At 41.3% G+C, this 14,606-nt stretch overlaps 1 long non-coding RNA gene across 1 annotated transcript; it reads right to left on the bottom strand.

Moving 5' to 3' along the window:
* Nucleotides 1-2,013: 2,013 nt before the first annotated feature.
* Nucleotides 2,014-12,447, bottom strand: LOC137491343 (uncharacterized). Its single transcript, XR_011011317.2, has 3 exons — nt 12,236-12,447; nt 11,368-11,414; nt 2,014-3,915 (listed from the first exon to the last, which is right to left on the bottom strand). It is a non-coding gene; the product is annotated as an uncharacterized lncRNA (long non-coding RNA).
* Between the last annotated feature and the right edge of the window lie 2,159 nt (nt 12,448-14,606).

The raw sequence follows: 14,606 nt of genomic DNA, 5'->3' as shown, positions 1-14,606 counted from the left end.
GCTAAAGATGATTCATCAAGGCCTAGTTTAACAAGATGTGTTAAAATAATATACCTTTTGCATTAACAAGTGATTGCATGAAAACTGACAGAAACAAGCAACTAACACTGCATGAAGTACTAATGGGTCGACCCTTGCAAGTAATCTCGTATTTAACCTTCTGGAACGTTTGAAGAACATTTCTAATGTATTGGAAAGAAGTTTGGTCTTTTATGAGGAAACTAACTGCCATGTGCAAAGCGATATCTGTACAGGAAACCAGAAAGGACCAGAAGCAGGAGATTAATCCGGTGATCAAGTATATCTGAGGTTGTTCTGGAGAAACTGGAGTGAAGTCAGGAGAAATAGACCTTATGAAAAAGTTACCAAAGGGGATGCCATCAACTGGATACCATCTGGACCACAGCACAAGACAGCCAAAGGAAAAAGCTCCAGTAAGAGAAAGCTAACAGGAAACAGAGGAGGCAGAAAATCTTGAAGCTCAATGAAGTGCAAAGTGTGGCAGGAGGAGTTTATCAGAACAGTTAAATAAGTAACTCTGATAATATACCTGAGTGAAATATACAGAAGGTGCCACAAGGTCAAGCTTTGATAATCATAACTTCCGATTACAGACTCTCAACATAACGTCTCTATCAACACTTTTTAAGGCCAGAACAAAACAAAGAATGCTCGCAAATATGTGCCAGATTTAGAGTCAAAAAGATGAACTAGTGCTAAAAATTTTTGATAGTTTAGAAGAAGAGGATGATGAAGAGGATCCATGCCTTGGGTGTTAAGTGCTAGACAACCTCTACCCCAAAACGGCGGCTCTCTACGATACGCAAAGTATCTGGGCTGAAGATCAACGTACTCTACTGATTATGTTTTGTGGGTGTTAGATTAGAATATTGTGTTGTGACCATAGATTGGGAGATTGTGTATGTTTATTTTTAGTTTTAGTTTTATTCTTTACTGTGTGTTAAATAACCATGACCCCCAGAAGCAAATGTATAACCACCTGTATGCTTAAAACATTACCTCTTATGATAACAACAAAATAGAATCGAGTCTTTTACTGTGTCCTAGTCAATAGTGGGCGCAGAAGTTTGGCTCGATTTTATTCCAAAGTGCAATTACATGATTTGGTCATTTGTAATAATACTGTGACATATATTTGTCATTAGGTAGTATGGCTAAGGGCTAGGTCATGGAGTTGCACTATGGGCAAAAAAAAACAAGAATATTAAGACTTAAAGTCTTAAGAGGAGGGATAATATGAAGTGGATTTTATACTCTTTAAAGTGTGAAGTTAATATATATATTCAAATTGTATGTGTATAATCTGCTTTTAGACTTGCATACCATTAGAAGAATTACCAATCACAAGAACTGGATAAGTTATATAGTTACCAGGTTTGGGTCAGGGGTTAACCTAGGTGGAATTTGTGTGACATATGTAAAAATAAGGGAAAAACAGACGTCAGAGGTGGAATTTGGGGTCAAGGGTTAAACTAGGAGGGATCTTGTGTAACATATGGAGAACAAAGAAAAAAACTGGTGTAAAAGACTATTTAAGCAGGCTAGAATTTGAGTGAGACAGAATTTTTCAGACAGAGATGCTACTGGGGGTCTCCTGAAAGTTCTCCTTTGTTGTCGACAATAAAGTATATTCTTCTGATATTCATAACCTACAGACTGAGTTTGATTCATTAAGAGAAAAATCGAAAACCACTACAATAAGAACTTCAGTGACTGGTTTGCTTCTGTATTTGGATCATGGTTGCTCAAGATTGGAATATTCATAGGAATTGGTCTACTTGTTTTTGTATTTCTCTTTTGTTGTGTTGTGCCTTTTCTCAGATCGATGCGTGTTAAAGCTGCTGCCAAGCAGATGGCCAATGTGCAAGTGAATAGAATTGTGCATGACTGCAGAGACCATGTCAATGAAGTCTTTGGGCCAGATTTGAACCAGTTAGGTGAGTTTTAAAAAACAATTACTACTTTACATTTCTTTTTGCCTTTAATTTCTTTGAATTTTTAACTTTTTACTAATTTTTAAAAGATGAGAGTTTTAAGCAAGGTATCATCTATAATACAGGAAAAAGCTAATAGAGTGGACTTAACTGGAAAATTGTGTGATTATTTAAGCCCTATTTACTAGTATACATTTCTGTATGTATTTAGGAGTTCATTGAAGCTGCCAGAGCTCCTATCAGATGTACACGGGGAAAGAGGGAAGATGATTACGGTCAAGGGACACCTTGGTATCCAATGGCAAGAGAAGCAGAAGAGCAGACTCTACTGGCGGTTTAAAAACCCACTGTCTGCTCCAACACCAGACAGTACTCAGAAGTACCTCTGGCGACATGGGATAAAACATCAGATATGGCTCTTTTACAGGCGCCGAGAATATTCTACAAATATATGATTTCTATTAAATGATGATTAATCAAGTATATATGCTGTATACCCACAACTGTGAGCAAGGCTGACAAGCATATATTTTTAACCTGACTAATGATTATTGTGTGTTCAACTCCCCCCCCAAAAAAGTATTCAGTTAGGGAGAGCGGGATCTTTTACTCCTTCTAAAGTCAAAAGTGGAGGGAGATGTTTGGTTCTGTTTCTCCTCTGAAGTGCGGCGCAAGGGTGCTGACAATTGCAGGATGTAGATGGGCAACTTTTTGGTTGCACAAGTATGTTAAGACTTTGCAAGTGTTGGATTCTTAAGTTGCACTTCAGTGAGGGATTTAGGAAAGGGACTTTTTTGATTAAGTCCCTAAGGGAATTATAATTATAGAGGAATTAGAATTGTAGAGGAACTTTTATTATGTAATCACTATATAATCACTATAATCTGCCACTATTAAAATACACTGTTAAACATATAGAAATACATTCAAGTGATGCAGAGTAAAATACACAGAAGTAAACAGCGGTGAAGTAAGACCATTCAGACAGCATATGCAACACGTACTGATGTATTGACCATGACAAAAACAACTTAAAAACAACTTTGCTCAACCTGCAATGCAATAGCATGCATAGGGAGAATCATTTAAAAAGTGTTGAAATATGACCTTTAAGATGTGCAAAAACAGAAAAACATACAGCCATCAATATAAAGGCTAGAATCCTATTAGAGCCTGGAAATAATGTGATGCTCATGCTGCACCACTGTTTCATGATGACTTAAAGCCTGTATATAAACTGTGGGTTTTGGAACATTTTTAGGAGCGAAATCAATCGACCAACTCTGCTGTAACAATAAACTGCTTCAACTTGACAACTTTGAAGACCTCAGCCTTTTTTTTTGAAACTTAGAAGATGTTTGTCGAGATCCATCCAGCGCAACTTTCCATAACAACTGCTCCTGCAGAGGATTCTGGGTAAATCTCTCGTCAGTCTTCAGCTCAGTTTCACTGATGATCCAGAACTAAGCTCAAACCCAGGGTAGAGTGGCTCAGTGAATGTGGTCTGGACAGAGTGGATGAGGCTCATTGTGTCTCTATAGATGTTGTAGAAGATCAGAGTTCCTGTACTGTGATCCACAAACACTCCTATTCTCCTGCTGAACGGCTCCACTGAGAGATCAGTGCATGTGTTATTGTGCCAGAATGAGGAACTGGAGGTAGAGCAGCGCAAACTCCAGGACTGAGCATTAGATCCAAACACACACTCATCACCTCCTCCCTTCCTCCTGATGCTCTTATATGACACAGATATAAACACAGCAACATCTCCACTCAATCTCCCAGTAATAGCGTCCACACACACTCTCTCTGCACAACACCTGAGGATAAAGACCATCAAATCTGTCTGGATGATCAGGATACGGCTGATTCTCCCACACACTCTTTACCTCTCTGTTCTCCTCAGACAGAATGAGACGAGTATGTGCTGTGTTTGGATCCAGAGTGAGGAAACAGACATCTGAACACAAGAACACACACATTTATAACCACAACTGTGTGTGTGTGTGTGTGTGTGTGTTTGTGTAAGAGAGAGAGAAAGGGTGTGTGTGTGTTTGTATGAGAGGATGGAGAGAGAGAGAGAGAGAGAGAGAGAGAGAGAGAGAGTGTGTGTGTGTGCGTGGTGGCCACACATTGAGAGTGAGGCATGCACGCACACATACATACACAAACATACACAAACATACACACACACACACGCTATACATATTCATTTAAGATTATTTATTGGTCACAATAATTTCAGTTATTGTGTTTATACATTTCGTTTCTTTCATATGTAAGTTTAATAAGACACACACACTTTCGTTTTTTATTACCTTTCTTTATTATTCACAGTACATTTATTACTATTTTGGGTGCACACAAAATCAGTTATCTGTACTATATGTTTTGTTAATTTAGTTTTCTTTTGAGTTTAAGTTACCGTGCTGCAGTGCCGACGAGGAACAGAGTTTCCGGGTGTGGTCCGCCCAACTAAAGGTCCGACGTGCCGCAAGATGCCACCTTTTGGTTCCGCCTGCCGATACCATTGGCTTAATGGCTTGGGGGGAGAGCTCATGTTTAGATAAGGTTCAATAATGATTTGCAATGTTTGTTTATTCAGATTTATATTTAGTTTTGCCTTTTTTAGAATTTATTTAACTTAAATTTAGATGTGTATTTAGATGTTTGGCTTAGTTTATTGTATTTGTAAATTGTATGTTTTTGTCTCCCCCTTCTTGTTTAATGTGGACTAGTCCCTGTGCTATAAATGTGGTCTGTCTTGTCATTTCATAGAGTTCTGTTTTTGGTTTAGACATGATTTGTTTGGTTTGAACTCAGTTTGTTTTCCTTGTTTAGTTTATTGTTCTTTCAATTGATTTAATTATTTAATTAATTTATTTTTGAACTTTTTGTGAACCTTTTTGACTTTAATAAAAATAATTATTTTTGAAAATCTTCTTTTTTGTATGCCCTTTACTGTACGTGCTGGCTCGGTCCCTCACAAGTCGTGTCAGAAGTGGGATTCCGCCAGTAGGGGGCATAGATTTTTTTGCTTTAGTAAACTTTCCTGGCCATGAACCGAGGAGGACGAAGAGGAGCCCCAAAGGCTGTTTCAGTGGAGCAACTGGATGAAGTTGCACAAGAGCTGGGGGATGAAGAATTACAGGAGGTAAGACAATTTGATGTGGAGACTGAATGCACTGAACCAACAATAACTGACTTGACAGGCTTGTTGAGAGCTCACATGGCAAAAATGGAGGCTCAGGAAGCACAAAGGATGGCAGAGCTGAACCAGCAGGAACGCCGGTTCAAAGCTCTCCAACATCAGTTTGGGCTGTTGCAGCTGGAGGTGCAGGCCCGCACAACTCCTGTTCCAAATACTTTGGTAACACCTCAAAATGATTTGGATCACCCGGATGAGGGTGCTGGTCCAAGCTGGCCATTATCTCAGTCAAGAACCTGTTGGAGAGAGGGAGCTGAAGCCCGTGATACAGGTCAGTGCCAACTCAAAGAGCCTTAATTGGAAAAGTTGTCTGAGGGTGATGATATTGAGCATTTCCTAATTACTTTTGAGAGAATGGCAGCAGTTTGCCGATGGCCAAAAGAGGAGTGGGTATTTCATCTGATTCCCCTTCTGACGGGTAAGGCCCGGGCTGCTTATGTTCACATGGATGTTGTAGAATCTCTGAATTATGATGAACTTAAATCTGCAGTATTAAGGAAATATGACATCAGTCAAGAAACCTACAGGCAGAGGTTTCGGTCTCTTGAAGTTGAGCACCTTGAAAGCCCTAAAGAACTATATGTGAGGTTAAAAGAACTGTATGGGAAATGGATGCAGCCAAAAAGTAAGTATATTGAAGAAATCGGTGAAGTGATCATTCTTGAACAATACTTGAGAATGTTGTCTCCAGAGCTACAGGTGTAGGTACGAGAACATGATCCACAGTCTGCTTCACAAGCGGCAACACTAGCAGATGTGTTTGTGGGAGCACGTCAGAGAAATCAGTCCTGGTGATGGAAATCCAGTCGAGATGACCGGAGAGCAAATCCCTCCCAGCAGTCTATGAGAAACTTCCCTGGTGCTGGTAGAAACGCACTGCCTGTCTCCCTGGCCTCTTGGAGGAGGGCCTGCATTTTTCAATGCTCCTAAGGATTATAGGAAAATGCCAATATGTTACCTATGTAATCAAGAAGGTCATACCAAGCCCATGTGCCCTACAAATGTAATCAAGAATACTCAACTGTGTTATGTGCCCAGGCATCTTGCAAAGCCAGCCCCTAAAGCTGAATGCTTCCCAGCAAGCACCACTGTTGAGATGAATGGAAAGGAAATGATTGCTTTGGTTGATACCGGGAGTGATCAGACTTTGGTTCACATGAAGTGCATTTCTCCAGCCCTCCTTCGCTACACCAACCTGAAGGCTGTCCGCTGTGTGCATGGTGACGAAAAGCTACTACCCACCGCAGAGGTCTATCTGAAGGTAAGAGGTCAGACTTACTTCTTGGAGGTCGGTGTAGCTGACAACTTACCTTTCCCTTTAGTCTTGGGGCATGACCTGCCAGTACTGTGGGACTTATTGCAGCCACCATCCACCAGTAACATAGTTGTTACTCGAGCCCAGAGCCATAAGAGAGACGAAAGTAAAGAGTTGCTTGCTACTCTACCATTCTTTGATGCAGAAATCGATGGCTCAACTAAACCTAGGAAATCCAGACGACGGTTTAAGAAAATTCAATATAATGCTTCCGTAATGCCTGTTGATAAATTTGCTGAAGTTTAAGCTGCCGGTCAAAATTGTGCAGATGCAACAAGAGGATGCCAGTCTTGTTCCTTATCTGGAGAGAGCAAAGCAGGAAGATGGAAAAACTGTTGATGGAGAGACAAAGGAAAGATTTTGTATGAATGTGTGTCCGTGAAGTTATCCTTATTCTGGGTCACTCGATTCCTTGGGCTGGCCACCTGGGGAAACATAAAACCATCGCCCGGATCAGAAAACACTTCTATTGGCCTAGTCTGAACTAAGAAGTAGCCCAGTACTGTAAAACCTGCCCTGAATGTCAAAAAGTGTCCTCTGACTGCCCAAGGCGAGTCCCTCTCCAACCACTGCCACTTATAGGCACTCCATTCGAAAGACTGGGAATGGACATAGTTGGACCAGTGGAGAAGAGTCGTTCAGGTAACCGATTTATGCTTGTAGTGACTGACTATGCCACTAGGTATCCCGAAGTGTTTCCCTTAAGATCAATTAAGGTCAAGTACGAAGCTACCTGTCTAGTGCAATTGTTCTCCAGAGTTGGATTTCCAAGTGAAATTCTAACAGATCAAGAAACTAATTTTATGTCAAATCTTCTGAAGCAGGTCTATAGGTTGCTGGGCATCAAGAGTTTGAGAACCACTCCTTATCATCCCCAGACAGATGGGTTAACCGAAAGATTTAACCAGACGTTAAAGCAGATGCTACGCAAGTTTGTTGGTGAGTCTGGCACTGATTGGGATCAATGGCTCCCATATCTTCTGTTTGCCTACAGGGAAGTGCCACAAGCCTCCACTGGATTTTCCCCGTTTGAGTTGCTTTATGGTCATGAAGTCAAAGGTGCCTTAGCAATACTCTGAGAAGTTTGGGAGGGAAACCCACAGAGAAATGATGAAGCTAATGTAGCATCCTATGTGATTCAGATGAGGGAACGTTTGCAAAAGATGTCTGCACTAGCTCAGTCTCATTTGGCAGAGGCTCAAACACGCCAGAAAACCTGGTACGATTAATCCGCTCGGGAGCGGCAGTTTAAGCCCGGTCAGAAGGTACTCGTGATGTTGCCCAGTCATGAAAGTAAGCTGCTTGCAAAATGGCAGGGGCCGTATGAAATTAAAAGGAAACTAGGTCCTACCACCTATGAAGTTGCTCTATCTGACCATGCTCATTCTACACGTACTCCGCATATAAATCTGCTTAAAGAATGGTTTCCTCATCCTCCTGAATCTAGCCACAGCTTGATGATCCAGCAAGTCAAAGAAGAGGATGATTCTGAAGTATTTCTGCCTCAGTCAGCTCTAGGAGATGTGGATCTGAGTCACCTGTCCCCACAGCAACAGCATGAGGTGAGAGAAATTTGTTTACCAGAAGTCTTCTCAGAATACCCTGGCTTTACCACCTTGATTGTACATAATATTGAGTTGAAACCCGATGCTGTAGTTCGAAGAATGAGTTACAGGGTCCCTGAACGTCTCCAAGAAGCGCTGAAAGAGGAGGTGGATTTGATGCTGAGGCTGGCAATTATAGAACCCTCTAAAAGCGAGTGGTGCCACCCTGTGGTCCTTGTTCCGAAAAAGGATGGGTCTATAAGGTTTTGTATAGACTTTCGTTACCTCAACTCTGTGACCAAGTTTGATGCTTACCCTACTCTGCGAATCAGTGATCTCACTGATCTACTGGGCACCTCAAAGTTTCTTACCACCACTGATCTTTCAAAAGGTAATTGGCAGATTCCGTTGACTCCACAGTCCAGAGAACTCACTGCGTTTAAAACACCCTGGGGCCTATTCCATTTTAAGGTTCTAGCCTTTGGACTGCATGGGGCACCGGCCAGCTTCCAAAGACTAATGGACCAGGTACTACGAGGACTACCATTTACAGCTGCTTATCTGGATGATATTGTGGTGTACTGTGACACATGGCAGCAACATCTGCAGCATCTCCAAGAAGTCCTGCAACGCCTTCAGGCAGCCGGCCTGACAGTTAACCCCCAAAAGTGTACCATAGCAAAGGCAGAGACAGAGTACTTGGGGTTTGTTATCGGTAAAGGGGTGCTCAAACCCCAGGTGGAGAAGGTACGGGCCATTGAAAGGTGTCCACAGCCACAAACTCGTAAGGAGTTAAGGTCCTTTTTGGGTATGGCTGGGTTTTATCACAGATTTATTCCCAACATTTCTGGGCGGGCTGCAGTATTGACTGACATGGTTGGTTCAAGGAGTCCCAATCAACTGAAGTGGACCCAAGAAACTGTTGCAGCGTTCCAAGATCTCAGAAAGGCCTTGAGTAGAGATTCTGTCTTGCATAACCCTGATTTCCACCAACCCTTTGTTTTGCAAACTGATGCTTTAGATCGAGGCCTGGGAGCTGTACTGCAGCAGGTGAGCACTGACACTCGACGCCCAGTGGCCTTCTTGAGTCGAAAGCTCTTCCCCAGAGAAGTTCGCTATTCCATTGTGGAAAAGGAATGCTTGGCTGTGAAGTGGGCATTCGACTCTTTGAAGTATTATCTGCTAGGCCAGGAGTTTATACTGGAGACTGATCATAAAGCTCTACAATGGCTTCAAGAAATGAAAGGTACCAGCGGGTAATACGACTGTTGGTATCTGGCAATGCAGCCCTTCCAGTTTATTATCAGACATGTCCCTGGCAAAGAAAACCTTACGGCTGACTACTTGTCCCGATGTGCCAGTGACATTTCTGAAGGGAGGGAGTATGTGATGGCCAGTGTGGTGGCCACACATTGAGAGTGAGGCATGCACACACACATACATACACAAACATACACACACACACACACACACACACACACACATGCTATACATATTCATTTAAGATTATTTATTGGTCACAATAATTTCAGTTATTGTGTTTATACATTTCGTTTCTTTCATATGTAAGTTTAATAAGACACACACACTTTCGTTTTTTTTATTACCTTTCTTTATTATTCACAGTACATTTATTACTATTTTGGGTGCACACAAAATCAGTTATCTGTACTGTATGTTTTGTTAATTTAGTTTTCTTTTGAGTTTAAGTTACCGTGCTGCAGTGCCGACGAGGAACAGAGGCTGTTTCTCAATATGTGTTTTTCAGCGGTCTTGCGTCCTCGTGTTCTCGTGCAACGTCATCATCAGCTGCCCAAGTTCAGTTCCAATACTCAAGACCGCAAGTACGGAGGACGCGTGAAACTTCCCGGATGTGTTCTTGATATCGAGGACGCACTGATGCAGACTTGAGCACCGAACTCGCTCTGGAAGTCACAGAAGTCATTGCGACTGGAGGTGGGAAACGCAGCATTTTATTTAGATTTATTATTAAAGTTCAGAGATATCACTTATTTACCTCAGGAGTTTCCCTAAATGAAACTGTGAAAATAAACATTAACATGGACATCTTAATATAGGAATAAACAGATTAGGGGTTGTTTGTTTGCTGAAAATCGTATTAAAATCTGTTTTATTTATATTGTGCAGAGCATATTTATAATGTTTTTATGCAAAGTATATATTTTGAAGAGGGGAAAAACAATTAATCGTTGTATGAATGCTGTAATGTTTAAATAATTTCCATTTTAAACACGTGAAGGTCATGTGACCATCAGGAAGAACGCAGCATCCCATTTCTCAAAGGACGCGTTCTCTGCCCTCGCGGTCTCCTGAGTTCGTTCTTCCGAGGACACCTGGCAAGACCGCTCTCCACAAGAACCCAAGTCCGTTCTCTGCGTTCATGGAATTGAGAAACAGCCAGAGTTTCCGGGTGTGGTCCGCCCAACTAAAGGTCCGACGTGCCGCAAGATGCCAACTTTTGGTTCCGCCTGCCGATACCATTGGCTTAATGGCTTGGAGGGAGAGCTCATGTTTAGTTTAGGTTCAATAATGATTTGCAATGTTTGTTTATTCAGATTTATATTTAGTTTTGCCTTTTTTAGAATTTATTTAACTTAAATTTAGATTTGTATTTAGATGTTTGGCTTAGTTTATTGTATTTGTAAATTGTATGTTTTTGTCTCCCCCTTCTTGTTTAATGTGGACTAGTCCCTGTGCTATAAATGTGGTCTGTCTTGTCATTTCATAGAGTTCTGTTTTTGGTTTAGACATGATTTGTTTGGTTTGAACTCAGTTTTTGTGTGTGTGTGTGTGTGTGAGAGAGAGAGAGTGTGTGCGCTAGTGTGAGAGACTGTTTGTGTGTGAGCGCGTGTGTGTGTGTGAGTGTATGTGTGTGTGTGTGCACGCATGTGTGAGTGTCTGTGTGATTGTGTATGTGCATGTGTGAGAGAGAGTGTGTGTGTGTGTGTTTGTGTGGGAGAGTGTGTGTGTCTGTGTGTGCATGCGTACTTGAGTGCCTGTGTGTGTGTGAGAGAGAGAGTGTGTGTGTGTGTGTGTGCGTGAGTTTGAGTGTGTGTGTGTGTCTGTGTGTGTGTGTGCATGCGTACATGCATGCCTGTGTGTGAGAGAGAGAGAGAGTGTGTGTGTGTGTGTGTGCGTGCATGTCTGTGTGTGAGAGTGTGTGTGTGAGAGTGTGTGTGTGAGAGTGTTTGTGTGAGTCTGCGCGCACATGAGTGTGTGTGTGTGTAGTCCTACATTTGTGCAGTCCTGCTGTAATCTTTTTGTGTGTGTGTGTGTGTGTGTGTGTGTGTGTGTGTGTGTGTGTGTGTGTGTTTGTAGTCCTACATTTGCGTGGTCCTGCTGTAATCCTCGTGTGTCCTCCATGATCCAGACTGTAAACACACACAGATGGAGAGAATGAGCTGTTTAGTTTCCCCCTCAGCTAATAAGCTAAAGCTAGCACTGAGCTGCTCAGCTACAAAATCTTGAGCTAAAACACACAACACTTGTTGGTTGAGCCGGGATGCACAATGAATGTAACACAGTGCGTTCTTTTCCTCTGCTGTTGGTGAAGCGAGCGCAGATACTGCTCATGTTGATGGAGACACCCTGCTGCAACATTCATTTATTACAGTGATCACACTTAGCTTTGCCATCGTTCTTCAGCACATGCAGCCTTTGAGCACATGTTGCAGTCCATCTCTAAACTATGTTCAGATTATTAAAGCTGCTCGCCAGCGCCCAAGTTCCTGACAGATTAGCAAGTGAAAAATACACATGTGTGCACAGAGAAGAGGAATCCAGATGTTGATTTTAGAACAAGAGTCTGAACATTAATCCAAGTGTCTGATTCCAGAATCTGAATCCATCTTCAATCCCCAACCCTATTCCTGACCTGATATTGTAGGATTCTTCAGCAGAAATGGAGGAAGAAGTTTCTCTGCTCAGCTCAAATGCTGAAACTGTACAGTGTGTCCCGCTTAATGTCACTGTAACTGAGCCAATACACTCCAACATTTACAGAGGAGATTCATTTCACACTCAATGTTTTTCTCTTCATAGACATGACTGTAATACTCTACAAGCTGTATCTTCTGTCTGTCCTCACCCCATAACCCTCACAGAAAACTGAAGCTGATCACAAAAGAGCTTTCTAGTGTCTTTTTTAAAGTCATTCAGTGTAAAAGCACAAGGCCAGTGATGCTCCACATACTTGAGTTTGTCCAGTGTGTAGTTTGGATCCTCCAGTTGTTCAGAGAGCAGCTTGACTCCTGAATCTCCTGGATGATTGTAGCTCAGATCCAGCTCTCTCAGGTGTGAGGGGTTTGAAGTCAGAGCTGAAGACAGAAAACCACAGCCTTCCTCTGTCACCATACAGCCAGACAATCTACAAACACAGCAATAGTCCACATCACACAGTTGGACAATCACACATCTCTTTGTGTTGTGAAGATGCTGACTGCTGTTTCTGCTCATGTCAACAGCAGTGATGAACACACACATCCTGATTAGCTCTCCTTATTGATCGAGCCCTCACATCAGCAAACACACTCACACAAATAATGTAGCATCTTAATATGATCTCCTTCTGAATGAGTGAGTGAATGAAATGTTGCAGAGGTCTGAAATGTGTAATCAGGTGTAGGGCTTTGTGATGTCAGACAATATTTATTAATTACAGAGATGGCAAAAGTACACACATCCTTTCCTCAAGTAGAAGTACAGACACTCATGTTTAAAATGACTATGGTAAAAGTTGATGTACTGACTATGCTTTTGTACTCAAGTAAAAGTAAAGAAGTAACTTCAAAAAAGCACTTAAGCAAAAAGTGGCCATTACTACATGTTTTAGTTTCACTAGGTAGGTAAATAACCGGTGTCCCCCACAGTCCAAAAACATGCGGTATAGGTGAATAGATAAACTAAATTGGCCCTAGTGAATAAGTGAATGGGAGAGTGTATGGGTGTTTTCCAGTACTGGGTTATGGCTGGAAAGGCATCTGCTGCGTAAACATTAGCTGGACAACTTTGTGCTTCATTAGGCTGTAGCGTAAGCTGAAGGACAGTAAGTGAGGATAGGTAGATAACTAAACCTCACATCCTATTTTTTGAAAGTAGCCAAGCAGCTTCACACCCTGCAATATGGCTCCAACATTGCTCAAGAAGTTGACCAATGTATCATCGTCTTGGAGCAAATTCACAGCATTCATCATGTAGTTTTGCGGCTGTTAGATCTAAAACATCAGCAGACATTCATGTTGACAGGCTCTAAAAATAGTTTTGTAGGCCTGTCTGTCTTTATAAATAATGCCTTTGATTTTACACCGAGTTCTGTCCAAAATATAATTAACTATTATTATTTTATTTTATATTTGAATATTTTAAATATATTAAAAATATATGTTTTTTTATTTATTTTTTTATTCTTTTGAAAAGTAATTGAAGACAACACTATAGGCATGCATGTAAAATCCTGGTCAATAAATCAAATCTATAATTTATAAAAAATGTAAATTCTGTATTAGGGAAATATGAACTCATTGCAAATAAAGGAAATAAATCTCAATGCATATAGTTTTTATTAAATGTTTTGATTGTTTTAGAACTGAATTTACAAATCTTTACATAATATCTCTTTGTTTGCTGTATTAGACCGAAAGACCAGAGAAATCCAGTGCAGTATAATCAGAAGTGGACAAAAGATTTCAATCTTAAGCATTTAAATTTCCTATTTCAACTGGATCGTCTCTCTCGTTTACCTGTGATCTGATTGAGCAAAATGGGCCTCATTACCATGTAAACAGGACAGCATCAGTCATGTTAAATTCGCTGTCTACCTCTGTCTCATTTGAGAAGTCATCCGTGCCTTTCTCATAGTAATCTTCATAAACTAGCCTACATATGGTGCATAGTAACCTTGGTTGAAAAAGCTGCAGCACGCAGGCTCCCAATGATAAAAAATAAATCAACTGAATCAAAAAGGCACTCAAATGGCGCAAGACAAGAAATAATCTAGATCAGTGGTTCCCAACCTGGGGTCCGCGCCCCCCTAAGGGGGGCGCCAGAGTTCACAGGGGGGGCGCGGGAGAGGATAAGTATTGAGGTAGAAAAAGGCAAAAAAATGCTCCACTATTATAAAGGGCTTTGCAATTAATCGAATATCCGATTTAGATTTCGGTTTCAAACGATTATAAAAAAGCATTAATCGAGATAAATGATTATTGCATCATATTTTGCCACGTTCCAGTTGTACACGCTCTTAAATGGCTCTTAAAAGCGCGAAAGAGCTTATGTGTGTGTGCATCACGATCACGCAGTCAGCAGCATATGCGGCCGGTCAGCATACATTCACTCTCATTCACACACTGAGACGAGCAGAGGAGCGCAGACATCTAAAGTCATCTTAACGTGAACGCTTTAATGGTCAAATAGGTGTCAAAACGCGGTGTTTAGTGATTATGTGCATTAACCCTCATTTGTGTAATAAACAAACGAGTTGAGGATCAAAAGACGTGAAAGAGAAACCATTAAAGAGACAGCGCGCTTTAATCCTGCTGTCACCTGTTTTTATCATTATTAAACAA

This window comes from Danio rerio, chromosome 4, assembly GCF_049306965.1.
Source record: "Danio rerio strain Tuebingen ecotype United States chromosome 4, GRCz12tu, whole genome shotgun sequence".
NCBI classification, from domain to species: domain Eukaryota; kingdom Metazoa; phylum Chordata; class Actinopteri; order Cypriniformes; family Danionidae; genus Danio; species Danio rerio.
Note: the sequence above shows the minus strand (reverse complement) of the source record. Positions and strands in the feature narration are given on the sequence as shown.